The sequence below is a fragment of the Salmo salar genome, chromosome ssa28 (assembly GCF_905237065.1).
Source record: "Salmo salar chromosome ssa28, Ssal_v3.1, whole genome shotgun sequence".
NCBI classification, from domain to species: Eukaryota; Metazoa; Chordata; class Actinopteri; order Salmoniformes; family Salmonidae; genus Salmo; species Salmo salar.
In genome coordinates, this window is record NC_059469.1 from 39,287,416 (window position 1) to 39,302,177 (window position 14,762).

Below are 14,762 nucleotides of genomic sequence, written 5' to 3' on the forward strand. Positions count from 1 at the left end.
GTGTTAGATTACCTGTTTATATTAATCAGAATAGACTGTCTGTGTTAGATTACCTGTTTACATTCATCAGAATAGACTGTCTGTGTTAGATTACCTGTTTATATTAATCAGAATAGACTGTCTGTGTTAGATTACCTGTTTACATTCATCAGAATAGACTGTCTGTGTTAGATTACCTGTTTACATTCATCAGAATAGACTGTCTGTGTTAGATTACCTGTTTATATTATTCAGAATAGACTGTCTGTGTTAGATTACCTGTTTATATTAATCAGAATAGACTGTCTGTGTTAGATTACCTGTTTATATTCATCAGAATAGACTGTCTGTGTTAGATTACCTGTTTATATTAATCAGAATAGACTGTCTGTGTTAGATTACCTGATTTGATATCATCGGACATGGAAAAAAAGAATCAAAGCTACAGAAATACACAGAAATACACAGAAATACACAGAAATACACAGAAATACACAGAGAATGTGTGAGTTGATTTCAGGCTAACAGACTTCAACAGAGCTAAGCTCCTGAGGCAATCACATCTCCATTCACAGAGCGAGAAACAATCTTTCTAGTCTCATTTATACCTGCCACTAACATGTGTCCTTTGTCTGCATTCTGTTTGTGCCCACATTATCTAAAATATGTTTACACATGGTGTTAAAATGTGTCTCATATCCGTCCACTGTGCCCACATTGTGACCAGATTTCTTGGTACCTCCCTGTATGCAGATTAATGGAGCGCCATGCTTTCAAAATAGTAGTTTATTTTAAGACTCAAGTTGATGCCGTAAGTCAATGGTGTCACCTGTCAATGATTATAAAAAGGCAGGATACTGATGATTTAAAATGGTTTCACTGTCCAGGTCCATTTACACTTGTAAGATATCCAGACACATTACGTGCCTGACTACCTCCGGAGGTGGTCAGGAAGATCAGATCACAATCAGATCACAATGTGTCGTTTAATCGTCTACACCTGTCTGTAAATGTGGGCACAATCAGAAAGTGAACAAGATCAGGACAGAGGACGCATGTTAAAACCAGGTTTTAACAGGGCTGAAGATGTGTTTAACACACAAGAATTATTCAATATCTTGAGATGTCAAACAAATCTATTCAGTTTTGTGTCACTCTGTCATGGCCCTCTCCTCTCTCCTCTCCTCACCTCCTCTCTCCTTTCCTCCTCCTCTTCTCTCCTCCTCTCCTTTCATCCTCTCCTTCTCTCCTTTCCTCCTCTTCTCTCCTCCTCTTCTCTCCTCCTCTCCTTCCTACTCTTCTCTCCTCTTCTCTCCTCCTCTCCTCTCCTTCCTCCTCTTCTCTCCTCCTCTCCTTTCCTTTCCTCCTCTCCTCTCTCCTCTTGACAGGTGCTGGAGCTGCTGTGTCAAATCCTTCAGACTGACTCCTTATCATTGGTCCAGCAGTGGCTGCTGCTCGCGGGCCAGAGGGGTAAAAACATCCTATTCAATCATATTTATCAATCAAATGTATTTATAAATCCCTTTTTACATCAGCAGATATCAGAGCTTAGTTAGAACCCAGCCTGAAACCCCAAAGAGCAAACAATACTTTATACTGTACTACTGCTAACCAGGAAAAAGACAGAGACAGAGATCGAGAGAGATCGAGCAAGAGAGCGAGAGAGCGAGTGAGAGAGCGAGCGAAAGAGAGAGAGCGAGAGAGCGAGTGAGTGAGAGCGAAAGAGAGAGAGAGCGAAAGAGAGAGAACGAAAGAGAGAGCGAAAGAGAGAGAGAGAGAGAGAGCGAGAGAGAGCGAAAGAGAGCGAGAGAGAGAGCGAGAGAGAGCGAGAGAGAGCGCGAGAGAGAGCGCGAGAGAGAATGAGAGAGAGCAAAAGAGAGAGAGCGAGAGAGCGAGTGAGAGAGCGAGAGAGCGAGTGAGAGAGCGAGCGAAAGAGAGAGAGAGAGAGAGAGCGCGAGAGAGAACGAGAGAGTGAGCGAGAGAGAACGAGAGAGTGAGCGAGAGAGCGCGAGAGAGTGAGCGAGAGCGAGAGAGAGAGCGAGAGCGAGAGAGAGAGCGAGAAAGAGCGCGCGAGAGAGAGCGAGAGAGAGCGAAAGAGAGCGAGAGAGAGAGAGAGAGAGCGAAAGAGAGCGAAAAAAAGCGAGCGAGAGCGAAAGAGAGCTAAAGAGAGCGAGAGCGAAACACAGAGAGAGAGCGAGAGAGAGAGCGCGAGAGAGAGCGAGAGCGCGAGAGAGAGCGAGACAGAGCGCGAGAGAGAGAGAGCAAGAGAGAGCGAGACAGAAAGAGAGAAAGACAGAAAGAGACCAGGTGATGGGGTTGATTCAGTGAATCTAACTCCCAGTTGACTCCCTAGAGAAGAACCTGGTGATGGGATTGATTCAACAGGCCATGAAGGACAGTGTCTTCCCAAGGCAGCAGAGGTTGACTTTGTGCGAGGTACCCAGAAGCCATCCACGCACCTCTCTGTCAGGCCGGGTACTTACTAGCTGTGGACATACAAAACTAAGACTTCATACCAGGTCGGTGTGGTTCACAAACCAACAAAAAAGTGTTTACATTTTAGTCATTTAGCAGATGCTCTTATCCAGAGCGACTTACAGTAGTGAATGCATACATTTCATACATTTTTTTCTCTCCGTACTGGTCCCCCGTGGGAATCGAACCCACAACCCTGGTGTTGCAAACACCATGCTCTACCAACTGAGCCACACGTTTACCAGGGTTTACCAGGTTTACCAGGGTTTACCAGGGTGTACCAGGGTGTACCAGGGTTTACCAGGGTGTACCAGGGTTTACCAGGTTTACCAGGGTGTACCAGGTTTACCAGGGTGTACCAGGGTGTACCAGGGTTTACCAGGGTGTACCAGGGTGTACCAGGGTGCACCAGGGTTTACCAGGGTGTACCAGGGTTTACCAGGGTGTACCAGGGTTTACCATGGTTTACCAGGGTTTACCATGGTTTACCAGGGTGTACCAGGTTTTACCAGGGTGTACCAGGGTTTACCAGGGTGTACCAGGGTTTACCAGGGTGTACCAGGGTGTACCAGGGTGTACCAGGGTGTACCAGGGTGTACCAGGGTGTACCAGGGTTTACCAGGGTTTACGGAACCTGAAAAAAAATGCTTTGTTTGCTTTCACAGTTCATCCCAAATGCATCTGCCAATCAGCAAGGAGGACACACCAGGTAATGCTAACGTTTGTCTTGAAGTTGAATTCTAGTGGATGAGAAGGTACAGGACTACTATGGGGGCTATTTATTGGACTGAGTCACCACTAGGCATGCTTACTGAACAAGTCTATACACACACACACACACACACGCACACACACACACACACACACGCACACACACACACACACACACACACACACACACACACGCACGCACACACACAAGCAGGTAGCACCTTACCTGACAGTGGCTATCAAACATCAACGTACCTGACAGTTTCTATCGTACATCAAAGTTCTGTTTGTATTTCATAGAATGGAATGACATGTGGACTGTTTCCCAACCAACAAGGTTGATCACGGTTAGGTAACATATTTGACCAGCTCTTGTCCTTTCCTCTCAAAGCTTCTGTTATTTCTTCCAGAGATGATTGGAGAAGCAGAGGTCCTTGAGGTCCACCCAGAAAGCCCGAAACCGCCCGAAACTAAACAACATATTGCCCAGGATGATCAGAACGACCAGTGTGATCAGAATAATTAGACTCCCTTATAGTGTAAAAGGCTTCTGTTTTAATCATTTAATGTAGTTAGTAGGAAGTGTCACGTCCTGACCAGTATAAGGGGTTATTTGTTATTTTAGTTTGGTCAGGGCGTGGCAGGGGAGTGTTTGTTTAGAGTGTTCCTGGGTGTTTGGTCTATGTTCTATGTTAGTGTATTTCTATGTTCAGTCTAGTCGTTCTATTTCTATGTTTAGGGTTTTTGATTGACCTTCAATTGGAGGCAGCTGTTCCTCGTTGCCTCTGATTGAAGGTCCTATGTTTAGGGTTTTTGATTGACCTTCAATTGGAGGCAGCTGTTCCTCGTTGCCTCTGATTGAAGGTCCTATGTATAGGGGTTTTGTGCTGTGGGGGTTTGTGGGTAGTTGTCTCCTGTTTAGTGTCGTTCATAGTTTTTTTTGTATACGTGATTTGTTTGTTTTTCCTTCTTTTAAAAATGAATAAAGAAGATGAGTTCACGCTGCACCTTGGTCCAATCCTTACGACGCCCGTTACAGGAAGCGTGTTTATGTATTCAAAAACATTCTCTGACTAGTTATTCTGTATGATGTAACACTGTTGTCATGGTTCACTTCTCAAACAATTCTGAGCCAATTAAATCAGACTATTGTCCCACTTTTGTTCGATTTTATTAGCTCGGCATATGTTCTGCAAGGCGATGTATGACCACAGTGTGTTTAGATGCCTGAGACTGTGAGACATGCAATGCCAGGCTAGGTTAACAGCTATCTGGATAATGACTCACAATTATCTTTTAATTATATCTCTAATTTAGATAGCAATAAACAAAAAGGCATTATTGAACTATCCAGGTGTCCAATACGTGTCATTGTAGCTATTCTCGTCCCCTAGATTTCTTGGTCAATTGCACACAAGGTCCAACAGAAATTTGACTTCCGCTTTTAACCCAACCTCTCCGAAAGACACACATACTGTACATGTTTTTGGAGAGCTGTTGTTGTGGGGGTTGGAGAGCTGTGTGGGGCTGCCTCACTAAGAGCCCAGAGAGCTGTTGTTGTGGGGGTTGGAGAGCTGTGTGGGGCTGCCTCACTAAGAGCCCAGAGAGCTGTTGTTGTGGGGGTTGGAGAGCTGTGTGGGGCTGCCTCACTAAGAGCCCAGAGAGCTGTTGTTGTGGGGGTTGGAGAGCTGTGTGGGGCTGCCTCACTAAGAGCCCAGAGATCTGTTGTTGTGGGGGTTGGAGAGCTGTGTGGGGCTGCCTCACTAAGAGCCCAGAGAGCTGTTGTTGTGGGGGTTTGGGAGAGCTGTGTGGGGCTGCCTCACTAAGAGCCCAGAGAGCTGTTGTTGTGGGGGTTGGAGAGCTGTGTGGGGCTGCCTCACTAAGAGCCCAGAGAGCTGTTGTTGTGGGGGTTGGAGAGCTGTGTGGGGCTGCCTCACTAAGAGCCCAGAGAGCTGTTGTTGTGGGGTTGGAGAGCTGTGTGGGGCTGCCTCACTAAGAGCCCAGAGAGCTGTTGTTGTGGGGGTTTGGAGAGCTGTGTGGGGCTGCCTCACTAAGAGCCCAGAGAGCTGTTGTTGTGGGGGTTGGAGAGCTGTGTGGGGCTGCCTCACTAAGAGCCCAGAGAGCTGTTGTTGTGGGGGTTGGAGAGCTGTGTGGGGCTGCCTCACTAAGAGCCCAGAGAGCTGTTGTTGTGGGGGTTGGAGAGCTGTGTGGGGCTGCCTCACCAAGAGCCCAGAGAGCTGTTGTTGTGGGGGTTAAGTGCCTTGCTCAAGGGTACGATGGCAGGCAATGGCATCTACGATTCGATACCAGCAACCCTCTGGTTGCCAGCTCATTTCCCAACAGATTTTTCCCATCGGACCTGGGATTTGACCTGGCAACCCTCCGGTTGCTGGCTCGCCTCTCTAACCGCTAGGTTCCTGCCGATAGAGGACTCCTTTTTGTATCTGTGCCATTATGTCGTCTGTGACAGCACGGGCAGCACCATTGAGGATATATCCATTTGAAATAAGTACATTTTTCTAATTCTTTTGCGTTTGCAAAAAGATTTAAACTAATATTGGTGATTTATCAGCCACCTGCAGTGCTGGAGTACTGATCTAAACCCTGGAGTACTGAACTAAACCCTGGAGTACTGAACCACACCCTGGAGTACTGAACCACACCCTGGAGTACTGAACCAAACCCTGGAGTACTGAACCACACCCTGGAGTACTGAACCAAACCCTGGAGTACTGAACCACACCCTGGAGTACTGAACCACACCCTGGAGTACTGAACCACACCCTGGAGTACTGAACCACACCCTGGAGTACTGAACCACACCCTGGAGTACTGAACCACACCCTGGAGTACTGAACCAAACCCTAGAGTACTGAACCACACCCTGGAGTACTGAACCACACCCTGGAGTACTGAACCACACCCTGGAGTACTGGACCACACCCTGGAGTACTGAACCAAACCCTGGAGTACTGAACCAAACCCTGGAGTACTGAACCAAACCCTGGAGTACTGAGCCACACCCTGGAGTACTGAACCACACCCTGGAGTACTGAACCACACCCTGGAGTACTGAACCACACCCTGGAGTACTGAACCACACCCTGGAGTACTGAACCACACCCTGGAGTACTGAACCAAACCCTGGAGTACTGAACCAAACCCTGGAGTACTGAACCACACCCTGGAGTACTGAACTAATCCCTGGAGTACTGAACCACACCCTGGAGTACTGAACCACACCCTGGAGTACTGAACCACACCCTGGAGTACTGAACCAAACCCTGGAGTACTGAACCAAACCCTGGAGTACTGAACCAAACCCTGGAGTACTGAACCACACCCTGGAGTACTGAACCAAACCCTGGAGTACTGAACCACACCCTGGAGTACTGAACCAAACCCTGGAGTACTGAACCAAACCCTGGAGTACTGAACCACACCCTGGAGTACTGAACCACACCCTGGAGTACTGAACCACACCCTGGAGTACTGAACCACACCCTGGAGTACTGAACCAAACCCTGGAGTACCGAACCAAACCCTGGAGTACCGAACCACACCCTGGAGTACTGAACCAAACCCTGGAGTACCGGACCACACCCTGGAGTACCGGACCACACCCTGGAGTACTGAACCACACCCTGGAGTACTGAACCACACCCTGGAGTACTGAACTAAACCCTGGAGTACTGAACCACACCCTGGAGTACTGAACCACACCCTGGAGTACTGAACCACACCCTGGTGTACTGAACCACACCCTGGAGTACTGAACCACACCCTGGAGTACTGAACTAAACCCTGGAGTACTGAACCAAACCCTGGAGTACTGAACCAAACCCTGGAGTACTGAACCACACCCTGGAGTACTGAACCAAACCCTGGAGTACTGAACCACACCCTGGAGTACTGAACCACACCCTGGAGTACTGAACCACACCCTGGAGTACTGAACCACACCCTGGAGTACCGAACCAAACCCTGGAGTACTGAACCACACCCTGGAGTACTGAACCACACCCTGGAGTACTGAACCACACCCTGGAGTACTGAACCACACCCTGGAGTACTGAACCACACCCTGGAGTACTGAACCACACCCTGGAGTACTGAACCACACCCTGGAGTACCGAACCAAACCCTGTGTGATTTATATATTGTGGCCACTAGATGGCGGTGATGAATCAAATAAACTGTATTGGTCACATACACAGACTTGCAGATGTTACAGTTTTTCTCCATTGGTTTGGCTCATTTCTTGAAACAGAAATTACATTCTCAAAACTCTAAGATCATTTGGCAAAACAGTCTTACAGTTCAGCACAACACTGTAGCTCACTTGCAAAAGCTCATATCTCTCCTAAAGCTGTTCACTCATGCTTCAGAACAAAATTCCTTTCCCATATAAAGAGTCAGTGCCACGAAAATGGCAAAGATCCTTCTCAATTGCTTTGGCTCATTTCTTGAAACAGACCGGACGTTCTCAACACTCTTGGTGCTTTAACCAAAACTAAATTTCCTTCTCATTTAAACAGTCAGTGCTCCCAAAATGCTTCGTCCCTTTGGCATTGTGTAAGCACTGCAAGTCAAAATGTTTAGATGTTTTGTCACTATGGCAGAGGACCATTGAAATATCCCTCATGTCCACCTTTCAGTCTTAGCCCAGTCCTTCATTGACAATGGTTACTGTACTGTTTTTGTTGTCCAGCTAACAGAATACAATTGTGTATAAAACTGAAAAAAAGAAATAGTATTTTAGGGTAAGAGTAGCCTCCAAGGTTTGACATCACACATTGCGCTCATACTGCCAAGGAAATTGTAACCATTATCATTCACACACATAAAGTAACTTCCATACATCAGAGTAAAAAGAAAATGTATACAGCATAATATACTGTAATATAAACACACAAACAAAAAAACAATGTAAATTATATGCAGCCTACAGTGTTGTAAATAAAGCTGGAGTTTCACAACTAACAGTTCTTCACTGGTCGCTGTCCTCACCCTCCCTCTCCTGGCCACCATCCTCACCCTCCTGGTCATCCACACGCTGCTGTCTGTCTGGCCACAGATTCTCGTCCACGTCACAGCGTATATTCTCCCTTGCGATGCAACGAGGGAAGAAACGGCGTGCATGTCGCAACCATCCCCTACACTGATCTCCTGTAATATCCTCACACGCAGCGTCCATTGCATGGAGCAGGGACCTCTGATCTTGAGCCCGATGCTCATACACTCTCCACCTCCAAGCGGAGAAATACTCCTCAATAGGATTGAGGAAAGGAGAGTAAGGTGGTAGGAACACCATGACCATCCTTGGATGAGTATTGAACCAGGCCCTGATGAGCGGGCCACGGTGGAAATTCACATTGTCCCATACAATGACATATTGTGGTAGGTGAGGCCCTACGAGACCTCTCTCATTTTCAGGGATCAAATCAAAAATGAAGGCTGTCCAAGAAGATGAGGAGCTTCTGTGTATTGTATGGGCCAAGACTGGGGATGTGAGTGGCCACACCATTCTCAGATGTGGCAGCACACATAGTTATATTGCCCCCTCGCTGGCCTGGGACATCCGCCGTGGCCCGGTGGCCAATAATATTACGGCCACGTCTTCGGCCCTTGGCCAGGTTGAAGCCAGCTTCATCAAACGAACACGAGGATGTGATGGGTCTCGTTTCCTTCCAATGCCATTATTCTCTCTACAATAGCGTAAAAAAAAATAAAACATCAAATCAGTCATACAGAAGAGTCATACACTACAGTTACAGACAATTACATAGGAATAGTCTATGTTCTCCACAGAGGTATGCAGAGGTACTACAGGGGGTATTTGACAGAAAGGGGAGGGGGGAAATCATCAATGACTAGACTTACTGAAATGTTACAGTAAAAACCCACAGTATTAGATAGATTTACATGGGAGGCACTAAATTGCAGCTCTTTGACCCCTTTTCTTATTGTATGTTATATTCTTCAAAATAAGGATTATAATGATAATTGCATCATACAGTAAGCTGCAGTTTTTAGGCGAAATGTTGAAGTCAGATAAATCAAATACTTCCATACCTGGATTACCTGGATACCCAAATCAGGTAAAGTGGGTACTGAAGCCAAAAAAACGTTTGGGAACCACTGCTTAATTGTAAAAAGGTTATAATGACGGACAACCAGTAACTGACTTACATGTACATACTGGTACCGCAGCTCTTTCACTCTATCAGAGTTCCTCTCAAATGGTACCCTGTAAATTTGCTTCATTGTCATCTGATGCTTCTTCAATATCCGGTCTATTGTGGAGTTGCTTATAGAGTTGACATTTTGGAATATGGCATTGTCTTGTAGGATTGCAGCGCGGATCTGTCTCAATGTGATGGCATTATTTGCCATCACCATGTTACAGATCTGTTGTTCTCGTTGTTCATTGAGAAGTTTTCCTCTGCCACCCGTGCAAGGTTGTCGTCCAATCCTAGATATAGAAGTCAAAGGATAACACTCCATTCGTAATGTATACCTTATGTATTCCTTACAGAATGAGTTACCTATGTAATTGTATTGCTGTTTTACTTACAGTAACTTTACCACAATTCTAATGCGTCACTGCACAGTGACTGGAATACTACTGTAAACTGTATCATCAATAAACTATTCCATAGTTTATTTTCTCCAATGTTTTTCTTGTCATTTTTAGTATCATAACATCCCATTGAGGTAAGATATTACTGTAGGCCTATTACACACACACACACACACACACACACCTAAATGAATAGGTAAATGTGTAAATAAATATATTTCTTGCTCTATGCACAGTGTCCTGTCCTATACAACATATAATTCCATCATTGACTGACTACATACCTGTTTCCCTGCGAAAGGTTTGGATGATGGAGGAGACTGTTGAGCAAGGCACATTAGGCTGCACTCGGCGACCTGCCTCCGCCATTGTGAGGCCATGGTTGATGACATGGTCTATAATTGTGACCCGAATTTCATCCGGGACAGCATGGTGTCTTCGTGCTCCTCGGCCTCTTCCCCCTATTCCACCACCACGCACCCTTACTCCTCCTCTTCTTCCTCTTCCTCGAGCAGGCAGTTGCCCTTGTTCATTTACTTGGCCAGTTGCCTCCATGTTCAGAAATTGTACTGGTCCTGCATGGTCAAGCTCTTTACATACATGTTTGGCAGCATTCACAGTCATGGACAGCACCTGTCAGGTAACTAAACATACTGTTTGATTGGTCATCTGAGATGTGTGAAACTCCTCCTTCGTCAGTCTAGTTTCACCTGACTGTCAATTGCTGTAATAAATGTATCAAATGTTCCAAGGGATTCATGGTATTATGTTCTTTACTAATTTTGACAATTGAACAGACTATTGTGCATGTGATGACTTATACAGTGAAATGACGCTGTAATGGATCTTCTTAGAGAAGTGGAGGAGTCAGGCGCAGGGATGAAGGTAAACAAAACGTGTTTACTAAAATTATTCAATCCATCTTCTCTTAAAAATACATAGTCTGGAGAAAACACCTCCAACTACACTAAACGGACAAACAATCACCGACAAGACAAACAGGAAATGCAGAGGTTTAAATAATGAACATAATTAGGGAAACTCAAAGCAGGTGTACACAATAAAGACAAAACCAAACGAACAGTGAAACATCGATCGGTGGCAACTAGTAAGCCGGTGACGTCGACCGCCGAACGCCGCCCGAACAAGGAGAGGGGTCGACTTCGGCGGGAGTCGTGACAGTACCCCCCGACGCGCGGCTCCAGCAGCACGCCGACACCGGCCTCGGGGACGACCCGGAGGACGGGGAGCAGGGCGATCCGGACGGAAGCGATGAAAATCCTGGATTAACGATGGATGCAGGATGTCTTCCGCCGGTACCCAGCTTCGCTCCTCCGGGCCATACCCCTCCCACTCCACGAGGTACTGAAGGCCCCTCGCCCGACGTCTGGAGTCCATAATGGCTCGTACGGTATATTCCGGGGCCCCCTCGATGTCCAGAGGGGGCGGAGGAACCTCCCGTACCTCTGACTGCTGGAGCGGACCAGTTACCACCGGCCTGAGGAGAGACACATGGAACGAGGGGTTAATATGATAATCAGGGGGAAGTTGTAACCTATAACAAACCTCGTTCAATCTCCTCAGGACTTTAAATGGCCCCACAAACCGCGGACCCAGCTTCCGGCAGGGCAGGTGAAGGGGCAGGTTTCGGGTCGAGAGCCAGACCCGATCCCCCGGGGCATAAACCGGGGCCTCACTGCGGTGGCTGTCGGCACTCGCCTTTTGCCGCCTGATGGCTCGTTGCAGACGTACATGGGCAGCGTTCCATGTCTCCTCCGAGTGAGGACCGGCTGATACCCTAGCACACACTGAAAAGGGGTAAGGTTAGTGGAAGAGTGGCGTAAGGAATTTTGGGCCATCTCCGCCCAAGGGATAAATGATGCCCACTCTCCCAGCCGGTCCTGGCAATAGGACCGCAGAAACCTACCCACCTCTTGGTTGACTCTTTCCACCTGCCCATTACTCTCGGGGTGGAACCCTGAGGTAAGACTGACCGAGACCCCCAGGCGTTCCATAAACACCCTCCAGACTCTAGACGTAAATTGGGGACCCCGATCAGAGACTATATCCTCAGGCACCCCGTAGTGCCGGAATACATGGGTAAATAGGGCCTCCGCAGTCTGTAGGGCCGTAGGGAGACCGGGCAAAGGAAGGAGACGGCAGGACTTAGAAAACCGATCCACAACGACCAGGACCGTGGTGTTCCCCCGTGACGGGGGAAGATCCGTCACGAAATCCACCGATAGGTGTGACCACGGTCGTTGCGGAACGGGAAGGGGTTGTAATTTCCCTCTGGGCAGATGTCTAGGTGCCTTGCACTGTGCGCATACCGAACAGGAGGAGACATAAACCCTCACGTCCTTGGCTAACGTGGGCCACCAGTACTTCCCCGTCAGGCAGCGCACCGTCCGACCTATACCAGGATGACCAGAGGAGGGTGATGTGTGGGCCCAACGATCGCGAACATCAAAAGGCATGTACACGCGCCCAACGGGACACTGGGAGGGAGTGGGTTCTGCACGTGACGCCTGTTCGATGTCCGCGTCCACCTCCCATACCACCGGTGCCACCAGGCATGAGGCTGGAATTATGGGAGTGGGCTCTGTGGACCGCTCCTCTATATCATACAGCCGGGACAGTGCGTCTGCCTTGACGTTCTGGGAACCTGGTTTATAAGAAAGAGTGAAAGAAAAGCGTGTGAAAAACATAGCCCACCTAGCCTGGCGAGGGTTCAGTCTCCTCGCTGCCCGAATATACTCCAGATTTCGGTGGTCAGTCCAAATGAGGAAAGGGTGTCTAGCCCCCTCAAGCCAATGTCTCCACGCTTTCAGAGCCCCGACAACAGCTAACAACTCCCTATCCCCCACGTCATAGTTTCGCTCCGCCGGGCTGAGCTTCTTCGAAAAGAAAGCACAGGGGCGGAGTTTTGGTGGGTTACCCGAGCGCTGAGATAGCACAGCCCCTATTCCAGCTTCGGATGCATCCACCTCAACTATGAACGCTAAGGAGGGATCAGGATGCGCCAGCACTGGAGCCGTGGTAAACAGAGCCTTCAGGTTACCAAAAGCTCTGTCCGCCTCAGCCGACCACCGCAACGGTCCCCCCTTCAGTAAGGAGGTAATGGGAGCCGCCACCTGGCCAAAGCCCCGGATAAACCTCCAGTAGTAGTTGGCAAACCCTAAAAACCGCTGCACCTCCTTTACCGTGGTTGGAGTCGGCCAATTACGCACGGCTGAAATGCGGTCAGTCTCCATCTCCACCCCTGACGCGGACACACGGTACCCAAGGAAGGAGACGGACTGTTGAAAGAACAGACATTTCTCCGCCTTGACGTAAAGGTCATGCTCCAACAGTCGACCAAGCACCGTACGCACAAGGGACACATGCTCAGCGCGGGTGGTGGAGTATATGAGAATATCATCTATATACACCACTACACCCCGCCCGTGCAGGTCCCTGAAGATCTCATCCACAAATGATTGGAAGACGGATGGAGCATTCATTAACCCATACGGCATGACGAGGTACTCATAGTGCCCAGATGTAGTGCTAAATGCCGTCTTCCACTCATCCCCTCCCCTGATACACACCAGATTGTACACGCTCCTGAGGTCCAATTTTGTGAAGAAGCGCGCCCCGAGCAATGACTCTGTCATACTGGCGATCAGAGGTAGCGGGTAACTGTATTTCACAGTAATCTGGTTCAAACCTCGATAGTCAATGCACGGGCGTAAACCTCCATCCTTCTTCTTCACAAAAAAGAAGCTCGAGGAGACAGGTGAAATGGAGGGCCGAATGTATCCCTGTCCCAGAGATTCAGCGACATATGTTTCCATAGCCGCCGTCTCCTCCTGTGACAGAGGATACACGTGACTCCTGGGAAGTGCAGCACCCTCCAGGAGATTTATCGCACAGTCCCCCGGTCGATGGGGTGGTAATTGAGTCGCCTTCCTTTTACAGAAGTCGATTGCCAAATCGGCATATTCGGGGGGAATGTGCATGGTGGAAACCTGGTTTGGCTTTCCACCGTAGTGGCACCTAAGGAAACACCTAAACACCTCCCTGAACACTGACAGGACCATCCCTTGAGAACCCTCTGTTGCCACTAAATAATAGGATCATGAGAAGCCAACCAGGGAAGCCCCAATACAACGGGAAACGCAGGAGCGTCAATCAGAAAGAGACTAATACTCTCTTCATGACTCTCCTGCGTCACCATAGCAATGGGAACTGTGACCTCCCTAATCAGCCCAGACCCCAAAGGACGACTATCTAGGGCATGTATAGGGAAGGGAACATCAACGGGAACAATAGGAATCCCTAATCTATTGGCCAAAGACCGATCTATAAAGTTCCCAGCTACGCCTGAATCTACTAGCGCCTTATGCTGGGAATGCGGGGAAAACCCCGGAAATCTTATAGACAACCACATGTGAGCAACAGGGGGGTCTGGGTGAGTCGTGTGCCTACTCACCTGAGATGAACCACCAGTGTTCCGCCTACCACCTCGACGACCTGGAAAACCTCCCCAGCACCGACCAGCAGTGTGTCCTCTGCGGTCACCTCTGGTGCATGGAACGTTTCCCCTCCGGTCTCCCTAGGACCAGCCCCGCCCAACTGCATTGGTGTTGGGTCTAAGGGACTGGAGGATGGAACCAACGGACCACGATCCGGACGTCTGCGGGAGGCCAGCCGATTATCCAGCTGGATAGATAAGTCCATCAGCTGGTCCAGGTGGAGGGTGGTGTCCCTGCAGGCTAGCTCCCTACGAACGTCCTCTCGCAAACCACACCTGTAGTGATCGATCAGGGCCCGCTCATTCCATCCTGCACCAGCCGCCAGAGTTCTAAAATCCAGTGCAAACTCTCGAGCGCTCCTCGTCTCCTGCTTTAAATGGAACAAGCGCTCTCCCGCCGCTTTTCCTTCTGGTGGATGATCAAACACTGCCCGAAAGCGGCGGGAGAAATCCTCGTAGTTTTCCCGAGTCGGGTCTTCCACCTCACAGATGGCGTTG

General features: G+C 48.6%; 2 long non-coding RNA genes across 2 annotated transcripts in view; one reads left to right on the plus strand and one right to left on the minus strand.

Moving 5' to 3' along the window:
• The window catches only part of LOC106589991 (protein TBATA), an 18,684-nt gene extending 14,804 nt beyond the window's left edge, over nucleotides 1–3,880 (plus strand). Inside the window, exons 6-9 of the long non-coding RNA XR_006762629.1 lie at nucleotides 1,368–1,449; nucleotides 2,333–2,498; nucleotides 3,120–3,163; nucleotides 3,576–3,880. This is a non-coding gene — a long non-coding RNA (protein TBATA). The remainder of the gene's footprint in view (nucleotides 1–1,367; nucleotides 1,450–2,332; nucleotides 2,499–3,119; nucleotides 3,164–3,575) is intronic.
• Nucleotides 3,881–8,297: 4,417 nt separating this feature from the next.
• LOC123731480 (uncharacterized) lies at nucleotides 8,298–10,781 on the minus strand. The gene is made up of 3 exons (XR_006762631.1): nucleotides 10,033–10,781; nucleotides 9,358–9,640; nucleotides 8,298–8,871 (listed from the first exon to the last, which is right to left on the minus strand). It is a non-coding gene; the product is annotated as an uncharacterized lncRNA (long non-coding RNA).
• Between the last annotated feature and the right edge of the window lie 3,981 nt (nucleotides 10,782–14,762).